A 13,221-nucleotide genomic window follows, 5' to 3' on the forward strand; every position below is an offset into this window, starting at 1 on the left:
GTTTGTGTCCAGAGTGAAGTAAGGGGGAGGGAGTGAAGAATGGCATGAGATGAGATGGTACCACAGATGCCTGGCAGTATTACATTGTTGAATGAATGAATGAATGAATGTTGAATGAAAATATCTTCCAAACTTTCCTGCTCTATACTGCCTCTGTTAGCTAATACAGAGACAGCAGCCACATAGTTTTTGCTACTGGATTCTTCATGATAGATGTACATAAGAGCAGAAAACATTGTCACTAATGATTCGCCTTAGGATGACTGTTGCTACTAGCTAAACTAAGAAATTGGTAGGAGGAGAGGAAGGTGGTATATGAGGACCAGAGAAATAGGATTTGTGAAGGAGGGTTAGGAATTTTGGGCAGACTATGGCCCTTGGGTCAATGACAGGTGTTGTACAGTCAGCAGGTACCAGAGTCAACAAGTTGGCAATAGCAATAATAACAATAGCTACAGTACAAAGCCCACAGTTTTTGATGCCACCCAGAACTCAAAGAGACTTATTAAGCATAGTGCTTCCTTCTTAGTGGTAGGAGGTACAAGATGCAATAGTTGTCCTTTACTTTGGAGGGGATGTCCAGGCATGCCCCAGGCCACTATGTACCTAAAACAGTGTTCTCAGCTAGGAGTGATTTTGTCTTCCAGGGATACTTGGCAATGTCTAGAGACATTTTGGTTGTCACAACTCTATCCTCTTCCTAGAGGATTCTCCGTCCTATTCCCACCCCCATATCCTCTACTCTCTGTCACATGATAAGTCCTCATCCGGTAAGACTGGCCCAGTGCCACCCCAGCCAGGAACCTCACCCTAGGATTGAGATATAGATTGTATGCTTTGATATTTCTGTGCCGTATTCCTGAAATAACACAGACATCTCTAAGTAATTACTTTGTGTTATCGTTGTTTCTGTGTCTATCTCCTTGAATTGGACTGTAACACCTAGAGCAACTTAAAGGGAGAGATTACTGGCATCTAGAGGTCAGGGATACTGCTCAACATCCTATGTTGCACAAGATGCTCCCTGAAACTAGAAATTTTCTGGCCTAGGATGTCAGTTGTGCCACAGTTGAGAAATCCTGCCCTAAAAATACCACCAATGGAGCAGACCCTTTCTTTTTTTTGGGTTTATCTTCCACCTTCTGGAGCATATGTCTTTCAAGGCCTCCAAGTATTTACCACTTCCTGGTCATCTAGTCTTATTAACAGGATTAACATAATGCCATCAATATAGTGGACCAAGGTTTCACTGTATGTCCAGATGTCCATGTTGCTTAAGACAGTATTATGATAGTTCTTATGACAGACTGCATTAGGGGGGAGTTAACATAATTCAGGGATAAAATTTAAAATGTATACTGTTGTCTACCCCAAGAGAATGCATACTGTTTAAATACTCCTTACCGTTAAGGATGGAAAACAACTCTTTCATCAGATCAATACTTGTCTACCATGTACTTGAGGTCATGTTAATCTCTTAATTCGCTCTAGAAACCACATCTGGCACAGCCACTGCAATTGAGGCTACTACCTGGTTGAATGTGATAATTCACTGTCATCCTCAGGATCTGTGTAGCCTTTGTAAGGGTCTGACGTCACTGTAAATATAATGTGGACCACCATCCTTGCATGCTTTAGGTCTTTAAGGCACTAATCTCTGCCATATTTCCTAGGATATAATAATGTTTTTTATTTCCTATCTTGGCAGGGTGTGGGGGGAGCTATTCAGTATCCTTCCCTGCTATGTTCTTATCCCATAGGCTCTGGAACTTATGAGAGTTTGGCCAACTTCTATTATGCTCATCACAATTATACATTTGGCAACTTGGGAAATGACACTTGGCACTGTGAGCCAGACCTGGGCCAGGACATTTATGACCCTATATACCACCATTCTAAGAGAGGCCACTATGACACTTTGGGTATCAATGTCAACTTGGACATTTTGCCTACAGCCTTCAAAATATTTGGTTATTCTACTTTTTCCAATGTATAGTTTTGAGAGCAAATGATAGGTACCTTTGGAGAAGTACTAGGGGATTCATTAACACATACTAAGGTGTTACATGGTCCTTCCTGAGGACCTAGTTTCACTTTCAATCACATGGTCTGAAATCAAACCGTTCTAAGTTTAAAAACTAGCTCAGGTCTGAAAACTAAAGGAAAGGACCACTTTTTTTTTTTTTTTCTTTCCTAACTGGAATAGCTGCCTTCAACCTCCTAAACATCCATCCTTGATTTCTTTTGGTTGTAATAAATTGAACAATACTTCTGTACACTGCCCATCAATTTGCCTCTAAGGAAATCCTACTGAATCAACCATCTAAATATCATTCTGCAGGTCAGGACCCTCCAGGCAGCCATTCTAACCTTGTGCTAATCATAATTCTGCCCACCTTCCTTCTGATAGTTAAACTTCACCAGGTGGCCTCTATTTGGGGATCCCATCATCCCCATTGCTATCATGGAACTCAGCTCTGTAACTTTATCTGCCACTATCTCCAGAGGCCTGTAAAGAACAGCCACCATAACTAACAGTGCTTTGCTGGGCCATATTGAGTCTGGGGAAAACGAGAAAATCAGAAACATTGATCCTGTCTTTAAGATTTGGTATCTTGTTCATATGGATTTTTCTGCATTTTGATTTTTAATATTTTTTAATTTTAATATTTTTATATTATTTAATAATGTATTTTAAATATTTTTGAGAGAGAGAGACAGAGAGAGAGACAGAGAGAATGAGCAGGGGAGGGGCAAAAAGGGAGGGGGACAGAGGATCCGAAGCAGGCTCTGTGCTGACAGCACAAAGCCCAATGCAGGGCTTGAACTCAAAAACCACGAGATCATGACCTGAGCTTAAGTCAATCGCTTAACCAACTGAGCCACCCAGGTGTCCCTGCGTTAATTTTGATTTTTAAAAATGTATTAGAGGATTATTTATTTATATTGGTTACTGGACTTTTTGGTACTCTCTTAAATTTTGCACCTGAGGCAAGTACCTCATTCACTTCACCCTAGTCTCAGTCTTATTCAGTGATGCGGGTGCTCTGTCACATTCCCTATTACTTTAGGAAACAGAGTATTCTCTGAGCCTTCCCATGGAACATAACTGCTGAGTTTTCCGGCCTTAGCATTGAATATCTATTCCAGCGTAGCTACTTCTTTGAGTCTTTTGATCATCCCTTCGTCCACCATATCCCACAGTAGTCCTGCCATTCCTGCCACTTAATGTGGGCCATTACTTTCTCTGAGTTTCTAAGAGCCATCCTAGTAGAGTGTTAGCACTGCCTTTCCAGATTCTTGTCAGCATATCATATCATGGGATGTCAGGGATTCATATCATGCTATCCAATGTTCTGCTATCTACCCCTGCCCCTTGATCTAGGACACTCAGAATTTATTTTTTTTTTTAATTAAAAAAAAAATTTTTTTTTTTTTAACGTTTATTTTTGAGACAGAGAGAGACAGAGCGTGAACGGGGGAGGGTCACAGAGAGAGGGAGACACAGAATCTGAAACAGGCTCCAGGCTCTGAGCTGTCAGCACAGAGCCCGATGCGGGGCTCGAACCCACGGACCGTGAGATCATGACCTGAGCCGAAGTCGGACGCTTAACCGACCGAGCCACCCAGGCGCCCCTTGGACACTCAGAATTTAGTTCCTTATGCCGTCTTTCGGCTATGGATGGTACCTATTGGCTTGGTCATTTAGCTCCTTTGAGGTGTCCCTTTCCATCCTTAACAGGTCCAGAATTTTCTTGGCCAGGTAGAGTATGATTTAACTGCAGCTACTGGTCTGGGATCCAGGATGGAAAGTAAGGAAAGTTCCTGAGCAGGTACCTGCTGTCTTATAAGTCAGAGGTCTCTGTATATTCCTCAAGCAAAGAGAGAGGACTAGTTTTTTTAACAGGGACTTGAATATATAAATGTTGATTCATTTTTGAGAGAGAGAAAGTGTGGGCGGGAGGAGGGTCAGAGAGAGAGAGGGGGGCAGAGGATCCAAAGCAGGCTCTGCAATGACAGCAGTAAACTGATGTGGGGCTCAAACTCATGAACCATGAATGAGATCATGACCTGAGCTGAAGTGGGACACTCAACCGACTCAGCCACTGAGGCACCCCTACCCAGAGATTCTTAAAGGGAAGACTGTGTAAGAAGTAAATGTTGGCAAAAATTACACACTATAAAAATCACAAATTATTCCAAAAAAGAAGGAAAGAGTTTAAGCATAAAGATGCTAATATGAATAAATACAATAAGTCCTGGTAAAGTTAGACTTTAACAAAAAGGAGAAAAGATGAAAGGAGGCCTACATAAAAAAATAAATCAGGAGCTTCTGGGTTGGTGAATATGTGGCCACTAGAGAGAGTGGCACACTCAGCATGGAAACCCTGATTCCCTTCCCACATACCTTGCCCTATGCAGTTCTTCCATCCAGCTGTTCTTGACATATCCTTTTATAACGAACTGGTACTCTAAGAATGTACTGAGTAAAAATGCTGAGCAATGTGCAATATGCCTTGAAGAACTGCAGCAGGGTGATATTATAGCGTGATTGCCTTATCTATACATAAGGGTCTTGTTTGTATATCATAAAGGCTGCACCAATGGTTTGAGATAAACAGATCTTGCCCTGGGCAACCTTTAGATTAAACATCAGATTTCTCTTTTACAGATTTTGTTGTCTTTTGAAGATGCTTGAAAAAGTGAAAGGATATGAAGATCCGTTACTAGAAAAACAAAAACAAAAATGAAGGCATACTCAGCCGGAAATCTGAGGTCTCTAAGATTCAGCAATAGAGAGATGGACAAACATACAGAACAGAGTAATATGTATACAAAGTACACACGGGGATTTAGAAAATTCTGCACATACCTTGATAGTCATCTACAAAGGTAATATTGATAAACATTTTGTATTCAGATGCCAATATTAACTGATTTAAAATTTCATCTGTTATTAAGTTCCCTAAAGCTGTGCAACTTCTTAGGTTTTCATTTGTTTTTTAGTTCAGAGTCTGTTTTATTTCCCCAACATCAGGTTTCTGCACACCTCTTCTTAAATTGAAGACCACATAATTTACTTCTTATACCTTAATGTCTTACATGTGAACCCAATAAATATAACCAAGCAGTAACACATTCTCTGAGTGTAGACCATAATCTCAAGTTTTTATTTTTTTCCCCCATGAGTGGAAAATACACTTCTACATAAGAAAGTTAAAACGCTAATTTTTAAAATCACATATTTAACAATATCACAATGCAGTCCAAAGAGTAAATCAAGTGATATAATTACATTATAATTAATTAAGTCTAGGATTATCTACTAAATTGCAACTTATTAAATATATTGTTTCCTCTTAAATGAAACTGCTAAACAGTTTGTCAGTAATGAATCATCTTGCAACTTTTTTTAAAGCTATGCAACTTAAAAAAAAATACAAATTACCAATTTTAAGTACTTCCAGCTACAATAACTTTGTTTTGACTGGTTATTTTTGTTTTCTCTTTTCATACAATTGTTTTATTGTGCTTTGCAATCCCCAGGCAGTTTTCCCACATTTGGGTGGGGGGAAAAAGAAATTAAAAAAAAATTTATATTTATTTTTTGATAGAGAGACAGAACATGAGCAGGGGGAGGGGAAGAGAGAGAGAGCAGGTACAGATACAGAATCTGAAGCAGGCTACAGGCTCTGAGCAGTCAGCACATAGCCTGACACGGGGCTGTAACTCACAAACAGTGAGATCATGATCTGAGCCAAAGTCGGAAGCTTAACCAACTGAGCCACCCAGACACCCCCCCCACACACAAAAAAAGAAAATTTTAAGTGGCAGAAACATAAAAATAGTGTAAGGAAAGCTAAACACTCAATGAGCTGAGGCTTTTGGTAAAATGTTAAAGAAAATACAAAGGGGGCGCCTGGGTGGCTCAGTTGGTTAAGCGTCCGACTTCAGCTCAGGTCACGATCTCACGGTCCGCGAGTTTGAGCCCCGCGTCGGGCTCTGGGCTGATGGCTCAGAGCCTGGATCCTGCTTCCGATTCTGTGTCTCCCTCTCTCTCTGCCCCTCCCCCATTCATGCTCTGTCTCTCTCTATCTCAAAAATAAATAAACGTTAAAAAAAATTTAAAAAAAAGAAAATACAAAGGCCTTTGTTTGAAGCAAGAATAATGAAATTAGTTCTGTTACCTCAGGTAGATGGCTCAATATAACAGAAGACAAAGTGCACTCCCCGATTCATTTGTTTCTTTTTTTGTTGTTAAGAAAAATAATCCCAAAGGTAAAAGGAAAAAATATAAGAGGGAAATAGGCTTAATTTAAATGAAATAAGGTGACAGTACTAAGAGAGTAACTGATGGCTTTAAGTGAGGGAAGGTGCCCTGGCCAAAACCAACCACATCCCAGGTGGCAAGAGAATTTGCTAATGTAACAAAAGCATCTTTAGGAGCAATCTCAACAAAATATACTACTTGTGGAGGACACAAGAGCTGAAAAATCTGAAACCCACATTCTACGCAAACTGACTAAAGAAATAATGTTTCATGAGCACCTTGATGGCTCAGTTGGTTGAGTGTCCAACTTTGGCTCAGGTCATGATCTCACATTTCATGAGTTGCAGCCCCACGTCATGCTCACTGCTGTCAGACTGTCAGCACAAAGTTTCGGATCCTCTGTTCCCCTCTCTGTGCCCCTTCCCCACTTGCGTTGTCCCAAAAATAAATATTTTTAAAAAGAAATAATGTTTCAAAAAAAAGAAATAATGTTTAATACCAAAAAGAGAAGATAGGAGAATACAAACTATGTCTCAGATTTTTAAAATGGTAATCCTAGTATAAAATATTTTGCCTATTGTTTTCATATATTATAGAAATACCACAGAAACCATAGTATTTCAGCTGCTTTATAGTCCAGGGCTGGGAGAAAGACTCATAGGAACAATTATAATACAAAGTGGTTAGAATAAATATATTTGTAGGATTTTAGAACTGTACAGAAATATCAAACCACGCTATTTGTAGCTATATATAATTCCTAGGGTGTGACTTTCTGGATAGGGTGACACTGGATCAGTTTCATAGGATGAAGAAAGAATTAACCAGGTGAAAGGGAGTAGAGGAGATGGAAGTGGGAATAGGAAGAGTCTCCAGGAAAAGACAGCGTAGGCAACAAACACCACGGGGTCTGTAGAATCTAGAGGCAGTTCTGTGACTAGATGCCACAGTGTGTGGCAGGGAGTTGCAAAAGGAGAATTATAGGGTTGGATAAGAGGCTGGTCATATAACTAGGATGATCCATTTTCTTGATAAATTCTGAGTGCCCTAACCTAAAAATCTCTGAATCTGGAAAGCTGAGAAGAGCCCCTAAACTATATTGTTACTTTTTGTGGCCCTTCCTGGGTAGTCAATTATCTTCTTTTCTCTTGTTTACATTTCTGGTTTGAATCACTTGTTCAAGTTTCCAATTTTGACTCACTCTAATTGAGCTGTTTTAAAAATCAGTTCTAATATTTTGGTATTACAGAGTGGCTGCTTCATCTTTCAAGAAGTCATATAATACAAAGCAGCATTCTTTTTAAAAAAAAAAATTTTGGGGCGCCTGGGTGGCGCAGTCGGTTAAGCGTCCGACTTCAGCCAGGTCACGATCTCGCGGTCCGTGAGTTCGAGCCCCGCGTCGGGCTCTGGGCTGATGGCTCGGAGCCTGGAGCCTGTTTCCGATTCTGTGTCTCCCTCTCTCTCTGCCCCTCCCTCGTTCATGCTCTGTCTCTCTCTGTCCCAAAAATAAATAAAAAACGTTGAAAAAAAAAAAATTTAAAAAAAAAAAATTTTTTATATTTATTTATTTTTGAGAGACAGAGTGAGACAAAGTGAGAGTGGGGTAGGGGCAGAGAGAGAGGGAGACGCAGGATCAGAAGCAGGCTCCAGGCTCTGAGTTGTCAGCACAGAGCCTGATGCGGGACTCGAACCCACAGACTGTGAGATCATGACCTGAGCCGAAGTCGGAAGCTCAACCAACTGAGCAACCCAGGTGCCCCAAAGCAGCATTCTTTTAAGAACTTTTTTTTAATGTTTATTATTTTTGTGAGGGAGAGAGAGACAGTGAGAGAGTGTGCACGAGTGGGGAAGAGGCAGAGGAAGGGAGACAAAGAATCTGAAGCCAGGTTCTGAGCTGTCAGCAACAGAGCCTGATGGAGGGCTTAAACTCACAAATTGTGAGATCATGACCTGAGCTGAAGTCGGACACTTAACCAACTGAGCCACCCAGGGGTCCCTACAAAGCAGCATTTTGAGTCAAGGTCAGAAGATAAGTGTTGACTTGTTGGCCATGCTGGTTTCTAGTGTGTGCAAGTTACTTATTTTTAAACTGTTTCCTATGTTCTCAGTAAGGCCTCATTGTATCCCATTAGATGCCCCATTATCAATTGATGCTTCCTGCTTAGACACCTGAGTCCCAGCTCCGTGGAGTTTGGGAATAGGAGATATGTCACCTTTATGCTTCTTAGGCACTATTATCAGCCGAGCAAGCACTGGTCTCCCCTCAGAGATCTGAGTCCCAGTATTGTGGGACCCTTTCACTAAGTTTCTAAGTTCTGATAGCCCAGAATTTTTCCTTGTTCCCTCAGTAGGAGGGGAGTATGCAGAAAAGTCAGGCTTGCCTGCTATTCTTTGAAAAACTTGCTTACAAGGTTGGCCTTTGGCAGGCATTTAAAAACCTGTATTTCAGGTAAGTTTTCACCATTCCCAGAACTGATAAGACTGCCTCACTGTGCCTAAACTGTGCAAGCAATATGGTTTGTGGAGTCTGGAACTTGGGTATATGACAGTCTCTAATGAGGTTATCTGGTTGGCAACATTTCACACATGTGGTCAGAATGTCAGAAGTAAGCATATCCTGTGTGATTCTACAACTTCACAGGGAAAGGACCCTTGGAAGTTTTACCCTGTTCCCCTAGATATCCCACATGCTCCTTTTCCAAAGCTTTATTCATTTTGCTTTATATTCTTTTGCTGTAAGAAATCATAGCTGTGAGTACAACTATATGTTGAGTCCCATGAGTCTTCTCAGCAAATCACTAACCTACCAGTGCAGTGGTCTTGGGGACACAGAGTGGTACTTACTTCTTGCAGTCACTACTGCTTTCTTATAGCAGTATCCACTTTTTGTCACCATAGTTCTGCAACCCCTGTTTAACAACATCCCTATATTAAATTTTCTGTTTAAAATAACTGGTATAGTTTTCCTGACTAGTCCTTGACTGACATAGCCAGTGAGTAAGGGTAAACTATCTAGTTAATGCCCTTCCATAGTCTAATTTCATCAGCAACTAACATCTGTAATAGCACTAACCTCTTGTAATGCAGTTCCTGATTCAGTAAAGGAATGTGTTCTTTCAACCAAACATTTTCATGAAGATAATCCCTGTATAAAATTATTTAGCATACTGGGAATATTATTTTGCTGATCAAAAAGGTATAAATAATGAGATTAATTTTAAAATTTTTGCTTTATTTCAGGAAAAAATATGTGATGTTTAGGTAAAGGTTTTGTTCTGTGGTTAAAATTCACCCAATATTCATTTGATTGGAGAGTTGATTATAAATAGTATTGGCACAAAGTCATAACCATCTCTATTTACCTGAAGCCTTTCTGGTTTTATTCAGTCTATATTCAGGGTTCTGAAATGAGCAAAAGGTCAAACAAAGTGAGATTCTAAGTGGAAGTCAATCAGGAGGATTTCATTTGGCAAGATCACATGAAAACAGAAATTAAATATGTGTGTATACATACATATATAGTTTTATTATGGAAGATTTCAAACATCCATGAAATTTGGGTATATTATTATACACTCCCCATTTACTCATCATCCAGATCAATAATTAACAAATGATCAATTTTGTTTTATCCATTCTATTCCTTCACCCTCTCCCCAATTGATTATTATTTTTTTAAGTTTATTTATTTTTGAGAGAGACAGAGACAGTGTGGGTGGGAGGGGGGCAGAGAGAGAGGGGAGAGAGAATCCTAAGCAGGCTCCACACCACCAGCACAGAGCCCAATGCAGGGCTCGAATCCATGAAACTGGGAGATTATGACCTGAGCCAAAACCAAGAGTTGGACGCTTAACTGACTGAGCCACCTAGGCTCCCCCGTGATGTTGGATTATTTTAAAACATATTACAGACATCATATTTCACTTGTAAAATCCTCAATATAAATCTTTACTGAAGTAGAGATTCCACTTTAATTTCTCATGCTTTTATATGTCTTTTTACATTTAGTTTGTTCAAAACAAAATCCAAACAATGCCTCTTAAAATCTTTTAAATCTAATCAGTATGGATGGTAGCTACACTTATGGTGAAATATATCATAATGTATAAACTTATCCAACTTATTTAATATAACACTGTGTGTCAACCAGACTCAAAGGAAAAAAAAATCTACCTTAGTCCCCTGCCCCCTTCTCCCTTATTTGACATTTATTGAAGAAATTGGGGCATTTGTCCTATAAAATTTCCCATCTTATTTGGCAGATTGTATCTCCATGGTGTCATTTAACATGTTCTTCTATCCCCTGTATAAACTGGCTTATTTGAAAGCTTCACCAGATTCAGATTCAATTATTTTGGCAAAAATATTTAATATATGATATTGTGTCAAATATATTTTTGACAGCATAGTTGGTTTGGACTCTAAGATATTGCTTCCAACAGGTGTCTGCTGAGTTTTAATTTATTGCCAATCTTTTTATGTTGGTAGACCATTTAACCCCCAATTTACAGAAGCACTGTCATCTACTGAAACTGAACGGAGTTTATTATCACCTTTAAGCTTATGACATTATTTCCTTTACTGAGAAGATGTCATCTATTACAAAGATTCTTTTATTTGCCTTAAAAGTTTTTTTTTAATTGGGGGGTCACCTGGGTGGCTCAGTTGGTTAACTGTCTGACTTCGGCTCAGGTCATGATCCCACATTTCATGGGTTTGAGCCCCACTTCGGGCTCTGTACTGACAGCTCAGAACCTGGAACATGCTTCAGATTCTGTCTCCCATTCTCTCTGCCCTCCCCCACTCATGCTTTTTCTCTGTTTCCCTTTAAAAAATAAACATTAAAAAATTTTTTTTTAAGTTTTTTAAATTGGGAAACTATTCAATTGAGTGACCCAATTCAGTAGGTATTTTCATATGTCTGAGAAGAGTTGAATGAAAAAATGTTTGGTGAATTTAATAAAAGAAAGCCTTGGGGCATCTGGGTGGCTCAGTCAGTTGAGCATCCAACTCTTGATTTAGGCTCAGGTCATGATCCCAGGGTTGTGGGATCCAGTCCCACATTAGGCTCTGTGCTGAGAATAGAGCCTGCTTAAGATTCTCTCTCTCTCCCTCTGCCCCTCTCCCCAACTTTCACTCTGTCTAAAATATATATATTTTTAAAAAGTGTTGGGGCACCTGGGTGGCTCAGACAGTTAAGCGTCCAACTTTGGCTTTGGCTCCAATCATGATCTCACAGTTAGTGAGTTCAAGCCCTACACTGGGCTCTGCGCTGATGGTGCGGAGCCTGCATGGGATTCTCTATCTCTCTACTTCTCTCTCTGCCCCTCCCCCACTTGTGCATGCATGTGTGCTCTCTCAAAATAAACAAACAAAGCCTTATATTAAGTACTTAAGCACATCATGTACTGACAAGTATGTTTAACAGGTCTTCCAGTTAACAATATCAATAGTTTGAAATAGAATTTAAGTAGGAGGTGGCAGTGTAATGCTTATATCTCCTAGACAACTGGTAACAACTGGTTTTTGAGCAAAGGAGTAATATGATAAAAATTTGTTTTAAGGAAGACATTACTGGAAATGTTGAGGTCAAGAATAGCAGGGATTATGCATTTGAAAGTAATTTAATACAGAATCGTTTGGATGCAGCTATACACCACCTCAACAAGTATGTTATGTGTTGTATTGAAAAGTGTTTGATAAACTTTGTAGCTAGCCATTTAAACTCGTTCCACAAAGCATCTAGTAAGGGATGACTGCAATGAACAAAGCAAGAGTAGAAAAATAATAAAAAATGACAAATTCCCTATATCATTATTTATATCACCCCCAAAATAATCATATATACACACAGCAGCTGAATATTTCTGTTAATGTAGATCAGATCAAGTCACTATTCCACCCTCAAGCTTGCATGACTTCCCTGCACACTTAGAATAAAATCCAAAGTTGATACCATGGCCTCCCAGGCACTATGATAAAGCCCTCACTATCTCTAACCTCATTTCTTACCACGCTCCTCCTCACTCACTGTGATCCAAAGCCCTTGCTCTTCATAAAACAAGGCAACATTATTTCTGTTTGGGGCCTTTGCACTTGCTATTCCACCTGAAGTTACTTTCCTCCCAAATACTCACATAATTCATTTCCTCACTTTAGGCCTTTGTTCAGTATCACCTCCTGAGAGGCCCACCTGACCACCCTACATAGATTAGCACCACACCTTACCCCTGTCCACCTCATTACCCTGATTTTTTTTTTCTATAACACGTGCCCAATATTTGTTCATTATATTTAATCAACTATCTCATTTGCTCCTCAAAACCATATTCAGTAGGTAGTACTGCTATCCGGTTTACAGGACATTGACATACAAAGATTAAATAAGGACCTGGGAACAGAGAAGAAAAGAATGTCAGGACTTGATGACTGATTCCTGACATGGGTAAATTAAAGCAAAGTTGTCTGGTTTGTCTGCACTATGGGAAACCCACACTATACATGAACACCAATAAAAATGTTGGCCAGACAAGAGGAAGGCAAATAGAACGGAGTCTCTTCCCTAGGCACATGACCTTATATTGCCCTCGCAACAATTTCATGGGGTAAGCACGGCAGGTACTGTATTAGACAATCATTAAACAGCAAGACTGACGGCCAGACTTCGCAGCCAGGAACGATGGCAGTCCGGCTCAGCACTCACCGGTTTGGACAGTTACGTAACGAACACCCAGAACCTCGAGCTTTCTCCCGCCCTTGGACTGGGCTCACGTGCCGAGCCTCACGACCTCAAGCAGCGCCTAAGAGAACGTGGCCGTTGGCGAATCCGGAGAAGAGTTCCAGCGCGGGAGGTGGGGTGAAAGGTCATGATGAGTCTTACGTAAAAGGCGCCTTAGCGCGCGGCGGGAACTGGAGCTCCGCCAGGAAAGAGGGGTGTGTCCAGGCGGCCC

The 13,221-nt window shown here is 40.2% G+C and overlaps 1 protein-coding gene across 4 annotated transcripts in view; it reads right to left on the reverse strand.

Moving 5' to 3' along the window:
• The window catches only part of SF3B1 (splicing factor 3b subunit 1), a 60,360-nt gene extending 47,282 nt beyond the window's left edge, over positions 1-13,078 (reverse strand). For 2 of the 4 annotated variants that reach the window (XM_042949581.1, XM_042949580.1), the window contains exon 1: positions 12,975-13,078. The gene's annotated coding sequence lies outside the window, so the exon portion shown is untranslated. The remainder of the gene's footprint in view (positions 1-12,974) is intronic. The other 2 variants (XM_042949577.1, XM_042949579.1) reach the window with 2 other exon arrangements.
• Between the last annotated feature and the right edge of the window lie 143 nt (positions 13,079-13,221).

Source organism: Panthera leo, chromosome C1 (genome assembly GCF_018350215.1).
Source record: "Panthera leo isolate Ple1 chromosome C1, P.leo_Ple1_pat1.1, whole genome shotgun sequence".
Lineage (NCBI taxonomy): Eukaryota > Metazoa > Chordata > Mammalia > Carnivora > Felidae > Panthera > Panthera leo.